The 19,906-nt window shown below is 39.1% G+C and overlaps 1 protein-coding gene across 2 annotated transcripts in view; it reads right to left on the bottom strand.

The window, feature by feature from the left end:
• Window positions 1–19,906, bottom strand: part of Lin7a (lin-7 homolog A, crumbs cell polarity complex component) — a 114,332-nt gene that overhangs the window by 68,988 nt on the left and 25,438 nt on the right. The window lies entirely within an intron of this gene.

Below are 19,906 nucleotides of genomic sequence, written 5' to 3'. Positions count from 1 at the left end.
CCCCATCCCATCTCCTTTCTGCTTCCCAGGGAGGGTGAGGCCTTCCATGGGGATCTTCAAAATCTGTCATATCATTTGGAACAGGGCCTAGGCCCTCCCCATGTGTCTAGGCTGAGAGAGTATTCCTCTATGTGGAATGGGCTCCCAAAATCCATTTGTATAGTAGGGATAAATACTGATTCACTACCAGAGGCCCCATAGACTACCCAGGCCTTCTAACACCACATTCAAGGGGTCTGGGTCTGTCCTAAGCTGGTTTCCCAGCTATCAGACTGAGCCTCATGAGCTCCCCCTTGTTCAGGTTGGCTGTTTCTGTGGTTTCTCCAGCTTAGTCTTGACCTCTTTGCTCATCACTCTTCCCTCTCTGTAACTGGATCCAGTATAGCTGTGGGTGTCTGCTTTTGCTTCCACCAGCTACTGGATGAAGGCTCTAAGATGGCATGTAAGGTAGTCATCAATCCCATTATGAGGGAAGGGCATTTAAGGTAGCCTCTCCATTATTGCATAGATTGTTAGTTGGGGTCATCCTTATTGATCTCTGGACATTTTCCTAGTGCCAGATTTGTCTTCAAACCTATAATGGCTCCCTCTATTATGGTATCTCTTTTCTTGGTCTCCTCTATTCTTTCCCCTGACTCAATCTTCCTGCTCCCTCATGCCCACTTTCCGTCCTTTTCCCTCTAACTCCCTTTCCCCTTCTCTTCAGATAATATAAATCTTTCACCCTTTTACTTATATATTTGATGGCATTAGTGAGCTTAATGCTCACTAAGTGTTCCAGACTCAAGAGCTTTCTAATCCAGCTTCTTAAATACTGTGTGTCCACCACATTTCTTTCTTTCTTTCTTTTTTAGTTTGCCTTTTCTTTTTATATGACATTTATCATAGATGCAATGTTACACTTATTAGCATGATGATTTGGCTGTTGGCTGACTCCTGTCTTTGTTTATAAACTCCAAGGCAGAAACTTTACTAGTTTGTTTGCCAACATTCCCACAGTCTGGTATGATGTTAATTTTAAGTATTTGATGGAGAAAATGATTTGACCTACTTTTTCCATTTGACCCTCTATTCACTCATCTGTTTTCTGTCCACCCAAAGTGGTTTATTCTCCAACTTCTTTGTCTGTCTTCTCAAAACAGAAATCTGGTCACAACCTCATCTACCAGTTTTTAGAACAGCGTCAAGAGAGTTTTCAAATATTCATGTCAAAGGTTAATGTGTCTTGTATAGCCAGCAAAAAACTTAAATCTTTGGATTATTTCACATTTCCAAGAGAAAATAACATAATGGAAGCCTATTTAAAAATATTTATAGTGATTCCTTCCCACTCAGTTGCTGTAGTCAGCATCCCACTGAAAAGTCACTTAGACATTAAACAGTAGGATATCAAGCTTTAAATTCCTAGGCAACTAGCTACAGCAAATATTACATATAACTACAGTAAGATTACAAATCCATTCATCCATCCATTTGTTCATCCATCCATCCTTCCATGCATCTATCAATTTTGATTTCTGTTATATGTAATAGAAAGCTTATCAAGAACAATATATTTCCCTCTTAAAATCATGGAATTGATCATCTAAAGAGACAAAAATTATACAACAGCAGTTACATACTGGAAAATTTGTTATACTTTTGAATTTGGGCAAATGTAGCATGTGTGTGTGTGTGTGTGTGTGTGTGTGTGTGTGTGTGTGTGTGTGTATCTAACTGAAGAAAGTTACCAGGAGGGGATTTTGGAATCTCCCCCTGAAGCAGTTATTTTGATTGCTGATTGTAGCCCAAAGTAAAACAAATCATGAAATCAACGTGATGCTGTCAGTTTCCAAAGTCTGTCTCCTAGTACATAAACTGGAAGAAGGCACAGTATATTGGACAACACCAGGCACATCTACAATCCATGAAGTACCAGCAGAGATGTTATGCATTTCCGGCACATAAAACACTCTACCTGGATACCCCATGGGCACAAAGAACTCAATATGTTTAAAACTGAGCTCATTATTTTATTCCTTGAAACCAGCTCTTCCCCCGCCCTTTGCATTGTGTATTTCCATTAATAGGACCCCGAGGAGCCTGACTCCCGAGCTAGACTGCAGCATCATCGTTCACACCGCGTGCAGTTAGTCAGCAAGTGCTATAGATCCCTTCTAAAAAGTGCCTTCCAAATGGTATTCTCCACCTCATTATTTCAGGGAAGCCTTCACCATTTCTCACCCGTGGCACCAGAACATATCCTGGTTCATCTCCTATCCATCAATCTTGCCCTTTCAGACCACCCTAAGCACGACATCTAAAGGAGCTCTCATGAATGACAAATTTAGTTCTTATACCTTTGTACATACAACTTCACTAACATCCTGTTACCTGCTGGATAAAGTGCAAGTCATTGGAGGGTTTATTGAAGGCTTTACCAATCAAATTTATTTCCTGCATTACTAACCCTGCCACCCCCAGGCTATATTTTGGAAATCCATTTTTTCCCCTCTGTGAAACAATCCACAGAGTGTCACACCATTATAGCACATTCCTTGTTCACTGGCACACAATACACTCTTTTTTTTTTTTTTTTTTTTTTTTTTTTTTTTTTTTTTTTAGTACCTCTTTTGTATGAATGGAGACATGTGACAGAGGATAGAATCCTTTCTCTTGCTGTTGTGGGACATGCTGTCTTAGGGTCCCAGATACGCCATGAAGATATATAGGCTTTAAACATTGCAATGCAGGGGGTCTGGGCATGTATGGCAAAGGCATATTTCATCCTATGGGAGGCCAATGAGGAGTAACCTAAGCAAACTCCTAGGTTGGTGGTGAACACAGGAAAGGTTGAAGAGTATTTTAGACAAGCAGAATCAGTGAATGGAGGGCTTCATTAAGGGGAGTGTGTCATTTAAGGACTGAAAGGAGTTACAATGAGGTTAAAGCTGAAACAAGAGAGGGTGCTTTAAGAGATGAAAGAGAAGGCATGTTATGGAGGATGCTTTAGTACCTGTAGGGAGACTTGGCTCAAACAATACCATGATGTTGTCTTCTTTGACACTCTTTTTTCACCTATCTGTTACTCCAGTTCCCACTCTGTCTTGATTTACACACCTGTCTTCCTCCTTTATCCCTAGGTGTTCACACATTTCTAACTTCTGTGGTATATGTGCATCCAAGTGTATGCACTTGCAGTAGAGGATGGCTGGCCCCATTGATCTGCAGTCCCAGGATGCAGAGAGATGAATGTTGGTGTTTCGTTTGCTTTCTTCTTTTTCTTCGGTCCAGGTCCCTTCCACTGATGGTTCCATTCACATTCAGAAGGTATTTTCCTTCTTCGTTTGAATCCTCCTGGAAGTAATGTCTACAAACACACCCACATATATTTCTATGATGATTCTACATTGGGTCAAATTGACAGTGAGGATAAGCTATCACAGCTGTATACTATGATCATCCGAGGGCTTTGACAACACAGATGTCCGGTGCAATCACATGCAAAGGAGTACAGTGTGACTGGCACTGCATGGTGTCTGGGACATCAGGCTCAAAGGCATCCAGAATAGATGCCTCTGCTCTAGCGAACATGACTGTTCTTAAAGCCCCTGTGGAATTATATTGTGCAGTTAGGGGTTTTTTTTTTTTTTAAATCTGTTACAGATTAATGGTTCCAAATATAATTTTTCCTGAGATCACTAAGAGAACTTTCTGAGATGCAGGCTCCTTGCCCTCATCCCCATTTGAGAGACGTTGACTGAGAAAGTGTGACAATAGGCCTGAATATCTTATTTCTAGGAAATGCTCAATGTGACTTTGTGAATACTGGTTCATTATCTCCTAAGTAATAAATTTGAACAAAATGATCTTAGGATTTGCATGCCTAATATCCCTGAAAGCCTTGCATTCTCTTATTTTTTTGAGAGAGTGTATAAAAAGGATCCTAAATTGGACTCTTCAAGGCATCTCAGAATTACTGTAAAAGCCCAGAGTTTAAAGGATTATTGAGTATCACTTAATTTTAATACTTGGAAATGAAATATGAACCCTGACCAATGAGCACCCAACCTCTGAGTGGTACCCCCTTTCTTTGCTTTTAAGTTTCCAGGTGAGTTCTCTGGCCATGCAAACATGAGAAAAATACTGTTCAAGAAGTCGTTCCTGAAAGAAGCTAGACACACCACCAGGATGACTTACTGTTGGTTCTGTTATATTGCTCCCAGTCCTTACATGGGGTGTTTGGGTGAAGATATCATTTTCAAGGAGACTTTTATTAATTTTGGATAGAATCACAAAACATTTGCTTCTGTTCCATTAGTCAAGGGTAGAAGGTCCCAGAAGAAGAATTGTAAAGAGTGGAAGTTCTGGGAGGAGCCTACTTGGTTGCATAGGCTGTCTTGATCATAATCACCCTGCCTTCTATGTCTATCTGAGCAGCTGACAGAGTCCAGGAGGAAATAGGAACTGGCCCTTGAGCCTTCTTGCTGATAATCAGTCCATTTGAGTCCTGCAGTATAAATCCAGGGACACACAGAAGGTCACAAAAGATAAAGAGATTCTAGAAACCAAACATGGTAAACATTGGGTCCTCCAGTGCAGGCCAGGCTGCTGTGACTGGTAACTGGACATGAGACCTGGATCTGTATACAGAATTCTGGTTCTGTACCAAAAAGCTTCAAGATCAGCATCCTGGAAAGAATACAAAGCTTTTGGGTCAGCGTAATAGTTCAAACTACTACAGTGAAGACTGTGGCTTATTTATTAGAGCTCTCTTGTAGTTATTGCTGAGTATTACCCTGTTTTTATTTCATGAAACCTGAATTGGTTACAAACATAAAAGCTTGAACCTACTAGTGTATTTTAGATTAGAATGGATAGTAAATAAGGGCTAGAAACACTGTTAAACAGCCACAAGGAAAAGAAGCTCAGCCAAATAGTTTTTCTTCCTGAAACTTTTACTTTATTGACTTTTAATATTGCCATGCCACCATGGAAAGGTGACACCCAGGAATCACAGTTGTACCCACCCACTTTATACCTTCAGCTCTGTTTACCCTCCTCTTAAAAAGCAATTGTAAACTATAATTGAACATCTGTGATTTGGGAATCTTAGTCCATTTTCAGATGGTCTATGGAAGTGGTACAAACTAGCTAATTTAAAAAGAACAATTTGTTTCTCACAGTGATTTTAGAGGCAGAGAAGTTCAATATGGAAGGGTTGGAACCTGGTGAGGGCTTTCTGACTGACTGAGCCATGATGCTGCAGAAGCTATTACATGTGAGAAGTAAACAAGACAGACAGGACTAGCATCTAGAACAAAGCCACTCTCCAGAGAACTGGACCACATCTACAACAATGGAAAACACAGATGATTAACCCATCCACAAGGTAGAGCTTTAATGACTCATCCCTCTCAAAATGTCCTGGTTGCTACTATTGTTACAGTGGCAATTAAATTTCAACATTGAACTCACAGGGCCATTCAAACCGTAGCATGTCTCTGGCCTCCTTCCCACTCAGACTCTTCTGATATACACAATGCATTCTTTTCATCTCAAGAGTTTCAAAAGCCCAAATCCATTCCAGCAATAACCCCAAGGTTTAAAGATCAAACTTTCATCTAAATCAGATATGGATGACGTGCAGTTCATGATTTGACTTGAAATAATTCTCTTTATCAGCAGGACATATGAAACCAAAACATAATCTACTTACAAAATACTGTGATAAGATAGGCATGAAATAGACACTGCAACTCCAAAAAAAAAAAAAAAAAAAAAAAATAGAAACAGGCAAAACAGATAAAACCGCAACCTAATTTTATAATCAGGACAAAGTACAAATGTGGTCTAAAATGTAATAAGTGAAAACACATTAAGTCTTAAAACTGGAGAATTAATTTAATCCCGTATTTTGCAAGGTGGACATGGAGGTATAGGAATCAGAGTATTTTGTCCAAAGGTCTGTGCTTCCCTTGACTCTCCCAATGTCCTGTTGACCAGTCCTCAGCCCCTTTCTACCCATGTTAATCACTTTACCAAACGGTTGCATGGGCATCCCGTTTGTATTCTTTTCCAAACAAAATTCTTCCTTTTACACGTATAAATTTCAAGTTGTACAGATCTTCTCTTCTGATTTCCAATATTCTTTTAACTTTCTGTCTTCCATCTTTAAATAACTCATCTGCTGTCTCATATGTATACAGTTAAAAGTAGCCATGCAGCTGCCCAAGTGCTGGCTGCTTAGATATTTTTCACTCTTAGATATTTCAGTTCATCACCCTGAAGTCCTATATTCCATAAAGCCTGAGAACGTGGCCATAATTTCGGCAACATCTTTGCTGCTGTGTAACAAGAAGGGCCTTTGTTCGAGTCTCCAGTATCTTATTTCTCATATCGATATGAGGCCTCGTGGCCCTTACTGTCTATATTTCTGTTAGCATTCTTACCATGGCCACAGTGAGTCATTCTGAGAAGTTATAAACTTTCTCTGTACTTTTCTACTTCTGATCTCTTATTAGGATCACCCTTCATACTTTGTTGACAGGAACACAGCCTGTTGCTAACCTCTTCCAAACGCTCTTCGACTCTCTGCTTGGCTATCAGTTTTGTTTTGCTAGTACATTTTTTATTAAATTTATTTTTAAATTTCATTTTACATTGCAACCGAAGTTCTCCCTCCTGCCTTTCCTCCCTTCTCCCACTCACCTCCTCCAAGCCCAACCCCCATCCACTCTTCCCAACAGGTAAGGGCTCCCATGAGGAGTTGACAAAGTCTGGCATGTTAAAACTGTTCTCAGTTTTCTGATACTGGCCATTGCTATAGGTCCTCATCTGGACACCAATGTGAGTCAGTCTGTTCTCTGTGGCTATAACAGAAATCCATAGACAGGTCCACCTATGAAGAAAATAAATCTACTTCTCACAGCCCAAAGGGCTGGTGAGTCCATGAGCACGGTGCAGATAACGGGCAACATTTTGTGCACGATAACATAGGGGGAGGGCAAAGCAATCACACACAAGTCAGGATTCATGCTTGGAGTAAAAATTACTGAGACTACGTAGCCCGGTCTCTGATTAATGTCATGGACCCATAATAAGCATGGCTTCTACTTCTCTCTTCACCACTCAAGGCTATTTACTAATTAGCATTGCCATAGCAATTCATTCAGCAGGAATATAGGGGCAGGAAGAAGCTAATACTACAGTATAAAGCCACGCTGGGCTAATATCTTTATCACTGCTAACTCATTTCATCTTCACGTGTACTTGTAAATGACCTAAATTATCTATGTGCTACCAATGTTCTCATCAGGCATATGGAGGGTTTAAGTAACTCTCTAGTAAATGGGAAATTCAGTCTGGAATCTGCTTCTGAGCAGCGCTCAACCCCGTGCCTTTAATTCTCATTTCCATCACGACTTTACTTTCAGAAGCTTTTCTTCTTTGGCGTTCCATACTTTGACAATAGCTCTGTGCTCTGCAGGCTTTCTTGGTCAGACTCCGAGCTCTTAATTTTTTCTCTTTCAATGAAGATTAACCCTTATGCATTTAGCAGTGCACCTCTTGCAGGTGGTAGTTATTGATCAACAGGAGCGCCTGGAGAGCTCTCAAGTGACAGAATAGAAAGGTTATTAGACTAGGCAGCCCACTGGAGTTACCCAAAATCATTGAAAAGTCTCAGATGCCTAGATCCTACTCATGTGTATTTCTGATTTCACTGATCTGTGTGTGACCTGAGCTTCAGAATCTTCAGAGTTTCCCAGTTATTGTAATGTAAAATCATATTGAGAATCATTGGCATAGAATCTCAATATATCCTTGGCATTTGAATTACAATTAAACTCATTCTGAGGCAATGCAGATCCAGAGAAGAAAACTTGTTCTCCAAGGAAAGAGCTGGTCAGGAAAGAATAAAAATTTGAATCAAGAATCTGGGCTACATTTGAACTGTGGTTTTTATGGCCCATGTGTTGCCAGATGTTTGTTATCTAGAGGCTGTATTCCGGTATAATTAAACATATAAACAAAAAACGGTCATCATTAAAGGCTGAAAGATGCCTCAATGGACACTCCAGATCACTACAAGTTTGGTTTAAAGAGTGAATGTGTCATGAATCTATGCAGATTTTTTGTCATTATTCCATAGATAGAGTATAACAATGAGTTAGATGGCATATTTGATTTATAATTTAGGGATCATGAGTAATCATGAGATTATTTAAAGTACATGTGAAGTAACCTATATGTTATTTTCAAACATTCTGCCATGCTGTATAAAAGATTTCAGCTTTACATACTTGGCAGCTACAATGCAGAGAGGTATTTTTCTGGATCAATGTGAGCTAGAGGCTATCATTTCTTGAGATCTTATCTGCAGTACTTAGAACCCTCACAAGTATACAGAAAAATTACTATCATTTCTATCATACAACCAAAGAAAAACAAAATAAGGCTTAGATATATGAATTGCCTAGCCCAAAGCTAAACAACCAATAAATGGTAAATACAGGCTTAAAAACAAACAAACAAACAAAAACACCAGAATTTAGTTCTGTTGCCCATGCACTTATGTATTCCTTTAACTTGATAGTTAAAATGGATTGGAAGAAAGAAAAACAGACAAGTCTCACACATATTTTTGTTTAAGTATGACAACATATAACATCATGAGCTGGAGAAAATATTCATAACTCTGTCTCAGAATGCATTTGTTCATAGTAATAACATTGGTTTGTAGAGAAAAATGGTCAAGTCTCTACTGATGACTGATAATAGTAATAGGAAAAATTTTGGAAACACCTCATTAAAAATAGTGAAATGCTATAAACAAAATAGCAATATCAACAAAATTGTGGAATTTAATTAATGGATGGAACTGGAAGAAACCATCCTGAGTGAGGTAACCCAGTCACAAAAAGACAAACATGGTATGCACTCACTCATATATGGATTTTAGAAATAAAGCAAAAGATCACCAGCCTACAATCCACACTGCCAGAAATGCTAGGAAACAAGGAATACCCTAAGAGAGACATACATGGTCCCCCACAGTAGGGGAAAGGGACAAGATCTCCTGAGCAAATTAGGAGCAGGGGAGGGAAGTGAGGAGTTAGGAGAAACAGAAAGGGAGAAGAGGAGGGGAGAGGAGAACATGAGGGAGCAGGAAGATTGAGTCAGGGGAAGAATAGAGGAGAGCAAGAAAAGAGATACCATAATAGAGGGAGCCATTATAGGTTTAAGGAGAAATCTGGCACTAGGGAAATATCCAGAGATCTACAAGGATGACCCCAACTAACAATCTAAGCAATAGTGGAGAGGCTACCTTAAATGCCCTTCCCTCATAATGAGATTGATGACTACCTTATATGCCACTCTAGAGCCTTCATCCAGTAGCTGATGGAAGCAGAAGCAGACACCCACAGCTGAACACTGAGCTGAACTCCAGGGATCCAGTCGCAGAGAGGGAGAAGTGATGAGCAAAGGGGTCAAGACCAGGCTGGAGAAACCCACAGAAACACCTGACCTGAACAAAGGGGAGCTCATGGACCCCAGATTGATAGCTGGGAAACCAGCATAGGATGGACCCAGACCCCCTGAACGTGGGTCTCAGTTAGGAGTGGGCAGTCCATGGGACCTCTGGTAGTGGAACCAGGATGTATCTCTAGTGCACAAATGGGTCTTAGCCTAGAGACACGGAGCAGGGCCTAGACTTTACCCCAAATGACTTGATAGATTTTGATGATCCCTCCTGGAAGGCCTCTCCCTCCCTGGGCATGGGGATGAGGGATGCGATGGGGATTGGTGGGGGGTATGGGAAGATGGGAGGGAACTGGGACTGACATGTAAAATAAAAACTATTAAAAAATAAACACACAGAGGCTTATATTAATTATAAAAACAAACAAACAAAAGAAATGTTGGAACTCAAGTGGGACATGCTTCCAGTGAGTTGTGGTACTCATGGAGTTGTCTTTCAGTCCTTAATGATGACTTTTGGCTAACTTGATTGGCATGTAAAATTTGGTACCTAGTTCGTCCAAAGTTGGAACTTGGTCATTTAAAGCTAATGTCTACTAGGGCGGCAAAAATGTATTAAATACTATGAAAGAGAAAATGAAGTATCTGTCCCAAAGTCACTTCTTCCTTGCCACCATCTACCACACAAAGCAGAATCTATTTTAATTTTTGAGCAAGTTATTATAAGTGCAATGGCCAAAGGGGACTTTTGAAATGGAAAGGCTGCCCGTGCATGCTGTCAGAAGTGTGATCTTTGCACCTTTCTTCTTGGCCATTGCTCCTGGTGGTGGTAATGTGATGAGACTTCAGGCAACCATTGTGTGATCCTAAGGCTGGTTGTCAGGCCCTAAAGATGCAGAAGCAGGGAAGGCAGGGTTGCCAGCTCCTGATGTCGTTATCCAGCTGTCATAACCCTGATGGCCTGACCTTATGATTCTTGAATATTAGAGAAGCATATGCTGTGTTGTTTGTTCCTCCCTGCTTTTAAGTCAAGTGCAAGCTGCCTGGAGCAGAGGAAAGTGACCTCAGTGGCACTGTTTCAAGTCGCAGGGCTGAGATTATACAGAAAATAGTTGCGTTGTATCCAGCGATCCCTTGGATTAAGATAGTCACAGAAAGCCTCTTTGTTTAGATTTGATTGTTTAGACACAGGGCAATGTGAACATCCAAAGAAAGAGACTCCTGGAACACACAATATAAGGAAAGGATCCTAAAGTGAAGGGCGTAAAGCGTATATGCTCAAATGTTCGCATCCTATTTGCTTGTGGTTGCTGTGACTGAGTAGTCACCAGAACAGGCATGATGGGAAAGGGGTTTGTTCAGCTTCCCGTTATGCTCCATCAGTGAAGAAAGCCCAGGCAGGAACCTAAGGAGAGTCCGTGGAGAAACCCTGCTTACTGGCTGGGTCCAAGTGGGTTGTTCAGCTTGCTTTTTGTATCACCAAATACCACGTGAGCAGGGTTGGCGTCACCCACAGTGAACTGTGTCCTTCCATGTTGGTCATTAGTGAAGAAAATGCCCCTAGACATACCCACAGGAGAATCTGGTATGATGACTCCTTCATCGAGGGTCCTTCTTCCCAGGTATTCCCAGGTATGCCTTGGTGTGTGCCAAGCTTACAAAAACTAGCCAGCACAGCCAGGCAAAGCCAGCATCAAGTAGAAATTTGCAATAGAGGCAGAGATCAATAGCAACAGTTGTGTGGTAGTTGATGATTAACAACTGTCTTTCTCTAGAACAAACTGGCAAAATCCAAGACAGCCTTGACTTCTAGCACTCACTGATTTCTGTTGTGTGAGTTCTCCTATTACACAATGCTTGAAGCTACTGATATGGTATGCTGTCTTGCAAAATTGATAAATATTTAATAATGGTTGTCACAAGCCAGGGAGCAATAGATTTGGTACCCTGCTGGGTGAGGATCTGAGAATTTAACAAGCACTTGGATTTTGTTCAAAGATTTCATAAGTGGGTCTTGTTGTTGTGTAATTCCTAGACAGAGTGATTAGAGACCATTTGGGTGAACAATAAGACGATCTGATCCAAACTTCATAAAAATTCCCATGGGTGCTACCTGCAGGATTAGTGATGATGCATCAAGGGTGCATGTGGGATATTAGGATGACTGATATCCCAGCAGCCTTGCCAAAAGATAGAAGAAGCTTAGCTGAGCCAGGTGGCAGTGAGGACAGCCAAGGCATGAAGATAAAGCATAGGTAGGTGTGCAAAGAATCAGTATCCTAATGTTTGCCACAGCTGGTTTCCTGTTTGGCAGAAAAGGATGCATCAGTGATAGTAAAATGCCTTATCAGTGCTACCTTAATTATTGTGGATATTTGGATATCTGGTGATATATCTTATTAATTCTGGATAGGAAGATGGTGTCAACACTTTTTTTTAAGTATCAAGAAGGGAAAGACTGAAGAATCATGGAATCTAAATTGTTTATAATATAGATGAGGTGATATGACCTTGTCATCCTCTTTGCTGTAGTCATAGATGATCCTTCAGGTCAGTAAAGGAGTATCTACAAAGTTTCATCCTGCATCAATCAACTGAAGGATGAAATTAAAAACCTAAAATTGAGGAAGTCCAAAAGTTGTAACTCGGTCGCACTCACTTTATTGTGAGGTCTAAATGAGAACGTAAGCACATTGAAGGTTTAGAGTAGTAAGTGCCTGGAATACCATCTACATGTGAAATATGCTTTTTACTTTCTCATTATCTCTGATTACTGTGGGGTTTCATTTCCTGTTTTGTGTCTGGCAACACAATGTGAAACCAGAGGATGAAATTCTTAGGATTGGAAGCCCTTTCAATGGAGTGACTAGATGTCTTGTTTTAGAAGACACATTGCTATGCTTGACCAACCAAAGTTTGAATGCAACCACTAATCACAACTATAATTACTTTTAAGTCAGCCAGCATTCCCTACAAGGTATTTGTTGGAGAATTTACTATTAGGAATACATGGTTATGAAACGCCAGCTGATTGCTTCTTTAATATATGGAAAGCCATGTCTAAAGTGGCAGAGCAGAGCATATGTACAAACATGAACAAATCAGTGGCCACCATAGTTTTGCCCTTCCACTGTGATAAAAGGAAATCCTGCCAATTTGGAAGTTATTAATGAGAAATGACAATTAGTGTGTCCTCCTCATTTGACCCTGTTGCTGCTTTGGTTTGCCAACAACTTGCTATGTTTCTTAAATGCAGCCTAATTGGTTCACCTCTGGAAGAACTGGCTACAGTTAACCAAAAATATTTCCTAATTTTGCTGTTGAAAATATTCCGCTTAGTACTTATTGTCAAACACGGGCTGATCTCTTCTACATGGAGTTTGGCTCAACACTGAGCTGCATCGCACACAGAAAAGTTTGACAACATTGAAAATTTAAGTCACGAATTTATATAATGACAAATCCTGGCTGGGGCTGCTCAGAAGTGTTTGCCAAATCCACTGCATCCAAGGGAACAATTGATGCTACAAAATGAGAAGCTATAGTTGCTAAGTGATCCTCTGCAATAGAAGGTGTCTTCCTCATTTGAAAGTGAGTACTTTCCCAATAAACAAATCTTTAGTTACATACACAGAGCTTAAGACATAGCCCTCTTTGTTAAACAATTCCTGTAATGTAGTCGGAATGGGTAATGAGTAATGGTGTTCCCATTTTCTCTAGGAACTACATTCAGAATTTTGCTTTTTTTTTTTTTAAACTTACCTAACAACAATCATCTAGTTTTCTTTCTCAAGAAGCTAAAGTTGAAGCTTGATTTGCTTACCATCACTAGGGGACCCAGGAATTCAAGTCTTCTCTTCTGCATGTATTTTCTTTTCTTACTTTATTTTGTATCTTTCCCCTGTTTTCTCCGCTTTCCTGTTTCTGGTTAACCTTGCATCCATGTCTTCATACCATTGCAACCCTTCACTGTATGTTCTTATTCTTAATCAGCGTGAAATAATTTTATTTCAGTGTTCTGATTTCTGACCTTGATATGGCATCCATACTTGACACTTGCATTTTCAGATCTCTGAGGACTGATTTGGATGAAAGATAACTTGTCTTTACATGTCAGAAAGAAGTTGAACAAATCACTCTTCTCTTTTGTACTAAACACTAGGACATCTATTGTGTTTCTTTTCCTTTTTTAGATTTCTTGTGTATGTGGGCATGGTATTGATGTGTACACATTATTTGCATGTGTGTGGGTGGGCTTCTGCATTATAAGGCAAGGTTACTAAATCAAACCTACAGCTACCAGATTTGGCAAGACTCACTAGGATGGTCGCTATGGGGTTGTCTGCCTCTACCTTGCAAAGTTGAAATTGTAGGAGAGCAGCCACACTCACCTGACATTTGCCGATCCTGGGGATTTGAATTTAGGTCCTCATGTTGGCACAGAAAGCTCTTAAACTGAGTCATTTCCTTAGCCCCAAAACACTGGAACATGTTTTTTTTTTAATTTACTTTTGCATTTGTCATTGAATATGATATTGTATTACGACAAATGAAGACACTTAAAGGTGCTTGTTAAACAGAAAAGATTGTATTAAATCTAATTTCTTTATACCATATAAACACTTTTACTCACTCATTAGCAATGGCATTGTGTCACGTTATAGATGGCAAGATTTAGATTATGAAATATAAATTCTGAATAAATATTATTTAAAGGACTAGAACCCATCTTTCACTAATGATCAAATTTTACCTACAAATTAGAGCATCAGTAAGTGTAGTTAGAAGGTAGACCCCCACTTTGACATTCATGGACACACTTAGGGAACTCAGTTTACAAAGCTCTGTCCACAGTGAATGGGAACTGTACAGTCCAAAGTACCATGTTTTGTAAATAGGTAATTTTGTTTGGAAGTTTCTAGTACAATCTCAAAAAATACTTAAAAATGAATGCAGTGGTTAAGTGCAGTGTGTAACTATGTGAGAAAATATCAAAATGACATGTACCCATTAATAATGAGATCTTAACAGCAATAATGAGATCTTAACAGCACGCAACCAGCTTTCTTGGCTGTCTGTCTACTCTGTTCCCCATTTTCTGTTCCCATGTGATGTCAGCTGATTGTATCCAGCTCTATGAATAAAAACAAACAAACAAACAAACAAACAAACAAACAGAACATTTTCCACAGGGAATTAGTGAAATCTGTACATTTCACATTTAAAGCTTAAATGGTAGCTCTGCATTTTACCTTTTCTTCTATAACCTACCTGTCCAAGGATCTCTTGGTAAAAGGTAGCTTATTAGCAAGTCAGTGTGTTATTTCCAAAGCTTAGTAAGATAGTTACTAGATACTTTCTGTAGTGTAAGGATTCCACCTGAGCATGTTATTGTTGTTGTTGTTGTTGGTGTGTGTGTGTGTGTGTGTGTGTGCACATACATGGGCACACGCATACATTGTGTGTGTATTATTGGCAAATTCCAATTCCCCTTTCACTGAGCCATAGAAACCGGGAGAGAAACACAAATCATGAAGTTTCTGGAGAGATGAGCGACAAAATTGGTTGTTTTCTGAAAGGTTGTTATAGAAAAAAAAATCAACTGCTTTGTCCTCAGGTACATCTGATTCTTGAAAACAGATGAATATTTTTATCCAAACTGACAGTTTGATATATTATTCTGCTATCAAGCTACTTAATAACAGGCTTCCTCTTTCACCTTCTCGCCACTCGATCACGGTGTCTTGCAGTCTCTTAGCTACTTTGGGAATTGGGTAGTCGGGTTAGTATGGTGCAATCTACATCTGAAAATGATGATTAGGGAGCAAAGCAAAGCCGGGTGGTTTCCACAGTTGTAGTGAGTGGTGTAGGCATCTTGTTGAGCACTTAGTTATTATCAGGCAGCATAAAAAAAAAAAAAAAAAAGATTTTAAACTTCTAAATAAAAATATCGCATGATAATGGGATTTTTTCCTCATTATTCTAGATTCCCTGGAGCTACTTCTGCAGATTCTCTATTGATGTTTCTCTTGTAAATCAAACATTAGGAATAGAGAAGGAAGAAAAGCAATTGCTTAGGAATCTTTCGCATTTGGATAACAAATAACTAATGAAATGGTATTTAACCAGGAGCATAGCTTTATAAAATATTAAGTACATTGTAAATAGTATACACATTCACTGGGGTACTTTAAGCACTTTATTTTCTAATTAATAATATAAGCTAACATCTGGGAGTTTTAATGTGTAAACACGAAGCCTAATCTTATGCTTGAGATATTTCTCTAGAATTGCATCTTTCAGTTTCTTTTGTCTGAGCCGTCATTGCCATCACTAATCACCTTTTTAACTGTAAAAGCTTGTAGCATAATTCAAAACGACTTAATTGAGTAATTTTAGCTTCATGTTAAAGTACATTTAAAATATTATTTATTTTTTTTCATCCATTTGTATTTATTTACTTACTTACTTACTTATTCTTCTAGTTCTGGGATGTGAACTCAGAACCTTTCATATGCTAGTTAAGTACTCTTTTTGAACTATATTTTTAGTTCATTTTTTTACGACTGTTTTAAAGATTTATTTTTATTTGTATACAAATGAGTGTTTTGAGTAATATATATATGTATGTATGTATGTATGTATGTATGTATGTATGTATGTATAATTACAACTGAGTAAACTGAGTAGTGCCTGTGGAGTCCACACAGGGTGACACATCTCCTGGAACAGGAGTTCCAGACTGTTGTGAGCTGCCATGAGGTTGCTGGGAACTGAACCCAGGTTCTCTGTAAAAATGGCAAAAGGTCTTAGCCGTAGAGCCATCTCTCCAGCCCCTGTATTCTCATTATTCATGTGTTTTGTGTGTGTATTACATGCAAATGGTGTTTGCATGTATGAACCCACATACTCCTGTGTGTGGATGTAGAGATATTAGGTATCTATCTTTACCTGTTTCTTTGGGTCTCACTACTTTGAGGCAGTGTTGCTCACTGAATACAGAGTGCACCATTTTACCTAGGAAAGCTGCCAGAGAGCTGTCATGGTCTATATTCACACTTGGCCACGCCCAGGTTTTTTTTTTTTTTTTTTTTTTAAGTGGATGCTGGAGATTCAAACACTTACTGAGCCATTTCTCCAGTCCCTATTCACCCCATTTTATAGACAAAATATCAGCACATATTTTTCATATACAACAGAGGGTTTGATACCTCTGCATTCTACAGGCCTGTTGACATGGGGTATACCTCATGCCCCACCATTAATTTTATGGTGAGAACATTTAAATAAATTTTCAATGATTTTGTTTGCTAGGTCTCTAGAGCTTGCTATTCCTCTCTTCTGATATTTTGTATTCTCTGACCACTATGTGTGCAATACATACCTGCCTCCACTTTGAGTTTTGACATGTCAGTGAGATAATATAATGCTATCTGTGCCCATTTCATTTTATATAATGTTTATCCATGTCACAGAGGTGAATAGAGCACTTTTACACTTAAAAGTTGAACAGTGATACACTATATATAGAGAATGCATTTACTTTATTCTTTTGCCCTATGGGCAATTAGGTTGACTCCATATTTTGGTAATGGTGACTAGTGTTACAGAGAACAAAAGAGAGTAAATCTGTCTTCAACACACACCTCCAACAATGTGATATATTTTACCTCTTTAGCCTTACATTTTACTTTTAAAAAACTAGTATCAAAAGACAGAATATAGTTTTGCTGAGGTTCTGAACACAGAGATATTCAGGGGAACATCAACATTGATTACAAAATGAGAAACAGTTATTCAAGAGAGAGGACTTCAGACATTGAGTATAAATAATGCTCAATCATAAGAGATGAGCCATTTTATACTACACTCATGAGAGTAATAATGTAAAGTTTACCTCCCTCAAGCTCATACATACGAATGAGGCCTTCAAAACTTGAATATAAATATCTAGGTACCATTTTAATTTGCTTTCTCCTAGAACACTAATGGTTGAACATCTAATATGCTTAGTACACGTGAATCTTTCTTAGCAGAGTGTCTACTTAAATCTTTGTTCAGCTTTAAGACTGGATTAGCTTATTTTATTATTGAACTTTAAGAGTTTTTTATGTTATGATAGAAATCATTTATCAGAAGTATTCCTAGTCTTTTCCTTCCTTCTCTCCTTCCTTCCTTCCTTCTTTCCTCTCTCTCTCTCTCTCTCTCTCTCTCTCTCTCTCTCTCTCTCTCTGTGTGTGTGTGTGTGTGTGTGTTTGCACAGATGTGTTTTATTTGGGACATATGCATGCCACAGTATGAGTGTAGGAGACAGGGGACAATCTGGGAATGCTATACAGAGAGAGAATCACCTTGAAACAGGGACTTTTGGTGATTCCCTCTCTGCACAGCAGGCTAGCCATTGTACAGACTTCCAGGATTCTCCTGTCTCTACCTACTTACTTGTCAATGTGTGTGAGAACAACAGACTACACTAATGTGCTCACCTTTACATGGCTTCTGGGGGAATCTAAACTCAAGTCCTCACACATGTGTGGTGGTGTCTTAGCTGGGGTTCCTATTGCTGTGTAGAAGCAGGGTGAACAAACTGGGAAAGAAAGGGTTTGCTTGTTGGACAGTTCCACATTGCTGTACAACACTGGAGGAAGTCAAGGAGACCAGGAACCTGGAGGCAGGAGCTGATGCACAGGCCAGGGAGGAGTGCTGCTTACTGGCTTGTTCCCCGTGGCTTGCTCAGCCTGCTTTCTTGTAGAAACCAGGACCATCAACCCAGAGGTGTCCTCATCCACAATGGGTTACATCCTCCCCCATCAGTTATTAAGAAAATGACCTACAGGCTTGCCTGTTGCCCAGGCTTATAGAAACACATTCTCAACTGAGGTTCCTTCCTCTTTAATGACTATAACTTGTGTCCAAGTTGACCTAAAGCTAGCCACCACACATGGCAAGCACTTTCCCACCAAGTCATTTCCCTAGCCCTAAATTTTATTACTGATTCATTTCTTCAAAATTATATCTTTTGTATTTTGAGATTGTATCATAATCATATCATTGCTCCCATTCCTTTCCTCCATCCCAAAATTTTCCAACATATCCTTCCTTGCTCTCTTTCAAATTCATGGGCTCTGCTCTGCTTTCATTTATTTATCGTTACATAAATATATTTGTATATAGGAAAATAATCCTAATGCATATGTTGTAAGGAGTATGGTTTTTCCGCCCGCCGCCTGGTCTGCTTCTTGCTGCCACACCAGCCCCAAATAATACACAGAGACTCTGTATTTGATACAATGCTGTTGGCCCGGTTACTATATGTTGTCCTACTTTGTCTATATAATGTATAAGCTTTTAGGTCTGGCCATTTGGTATTAAGTAACCAACTGATGTACTCTTCCCTGGAGAAGACTACTTCTCCTGCCCTCAGTATTTAGTTCTTTGTGTAGAAGTGAGTACTCAGTAATTTTCCCTAGTCCTCATTACTATACCTATGTCTTGGCTCAGTTCATGTTTAGGTAGTTAAGTTGGTGAGACCTTATGGGTATAGCTTCTGACATTCCTAGGAGACATAATCTCTTAGGAAACTTCCTGATCTCTCTGCCCTTTCTTCATAGGATTTCCTGATATTTATGTGTGGGAGTTGTTTTGTAGATGATGAATAAATTGGGAATGGGATCCCCATTCTGCATTTTGATTGGTTGTGGTTTTCTGTAATGGGCTAAGTACATTGCAAAGAGAGATTTCCATAATGGGGGAAGGGGGTGTACTTGGTAGATTTTATGGAATTTTCTATGTAGACAAGTATTGTCTGTGAATAAAGCTTCTTCCATTCATAACTGTGCATTATTTACTTTGATGTTTTCATCCTACCACATTGATGAAGACTTCTTGTGAAATGCTGAATAGAACTGATGAGATCACATATGTTTTACTTGTGTCCAACAGGAAGGGATTCAGCCTTTTACTATTAAGTAAAATATCTGGTAAAATTTTTATATAAAGATCATTTACCTATAGGTGTCTACATCATATGTATAGGTGTCTATATCATAAATTAAAAACATTTTAAATTTACTTATTTATTCATTTATTATGTATGGATGTGTTTTGTCTGCATGTTTATCTGTGTATCACACGCATGCATGGTGCTCATGGATGTCTGAAGACAGATTCACATTGGAATTACGGATGGCTGTGAGTTGTCATGTGTGTGTTGGGATTTGAAATCCAGTCTCCTCAAAGACTTAACCTCCATTCTCTCCAGCAATGATTACAAATTTTGTTTTCAGATGTGCTGAGATGATTGTGTCTGTGTGTTTTAGTAAACTATTTGAATACAGTGGCAAATGATAAAGCATTCCTGATTTTCTCGGATTGGCTCACATGATATATATTACCTTCTATTCATGTATGTGTCTAGGTATATGTTTCTTTTGCTCGATTCTAT

Source organism: Phodopus roborovskii, unplaced genomic scaffold, assembly GCF_943737965.1.
Source record: "Phodopus roborovskii unplaced genomic scaffold, PHOROB, whole genome shotgun sequence".
NCBI classification, from domain to species: Eukaryota; Metazoa; Chordata; class Mammalia; order Rodentia; family Cricetidae; genus Phodopus; species Phodopus roborovskii.
Note: the sequence above shows the minus strand (reverse complement) of the source record. Positions and strands in the feature narration are given on the sequence as shown.